A 1,180-nucleotide genomic window follows, 5' to 3' on the forward strand; every position below is an offset into this window, starting at 1 on the left:
TCCGCCCTATATCCTCCCCTTTTATCTCCCTCTCCCCCTCTGCCCCGCCTCTTTATCCTCTCTTCTTTTCTCCCTCTCCCCCTTTATCTATTTCCTCGATTCCCCCTATCCCTCTTTATCTATCTCCTCCTTTCTCCCTCTCCTCCCTTATCTGTCTCCCCCTCAGTGGCGTGCCGAGGAGGGGGCCGATGGGGCGGTAGCCAAGGGCATCCAGATGGACGGGGCATCCAGTCAGAGAGGGAAGTGAGGTAGGTATTTTGAAATTTATATTTAAATCGAATACAGTGTTTGTTTCACGAATCATCTGTGTTTACATATTCAAAATGTCTCCCTTTCTCATAATATTTCTCAGTACTAGGCCTTATGCTTGAGTCTATGGGGCATACTTTCAAGGAGTGGGCCTCCGGGCATCACCTTACCTCGTCATGCCACTACAGCCCCCCCCCCCCCCTCTCTCTCTCTCTTTACCTATCTCCCCATTTTCCTTTTTCTCTTGTAACCTCCCCTTTCATTATTTATATTCCCCCTTCTCTCCCTCCCTTCTTCTCCCCTTTCCCTTGTCCTGTTCACCCGTCTTTCCTCATACACCCTTTTCTCCATTCTCCTTCACTATTCTCTTCCTTCCTCTAACTCCCCTTCCTTTCTCCCCCCTTTTCCTTTCTACATTAATTTCTCCCCTCTTCAGCTCCCCTTCCACCCTTTTTTTCCTTTTTCCTCTCCTTACTCTCTTTTCTTCACCTCCCTTACCTCCTTTCACCTTCTCTGCCTCTCTCCCTCTATTCTCCTCTAGCCCCTTCACCTCCACCCCCTCCTTCCCTTTATGTGCACTTTTTCCCCTTTTTCCGGATGTCGCATGATAAACAACGTAGGGGGACCTATGCCAATGTTAAGACACTTGTCTATAATTAACCGCGGACTGTATGCACTCTACATGGCGCGTTTGATTGTCAATAATGTAAGAGTAAGACAGCAATGATTAACCAAAAGGTATTGTATGTATTATATGTGAATAAAAAATCGTTATTGCGGATTTTGAAAATGTTACAACGAGATCAATTTTTATGTATTATTTCTGTTTAGATTGGAGCCCTTGGGTATTTAATCAGATAAGTTTTGATTTTTTACTTTAAAAGGAAGATTTATTTCGGGAACGCTTTATTGCCTCTTTTTACAATCAACT

This window comes from Penaeus monodon, chromosome 34 (genome assembly GCF_015228065.2).
Source record: "Penaeus monodon isolate SGIC_2016 chromosome 34, NSTDA_Pmon_1, whole genome shotgun sequence".
In the NCBI taxonomy this organism is placed as follows: Eukaryota; Metazoa; Arthropoda; class Malacostraca; order Decapoda; family Penaeidae; genus Penaeus; species Penaeus monodon.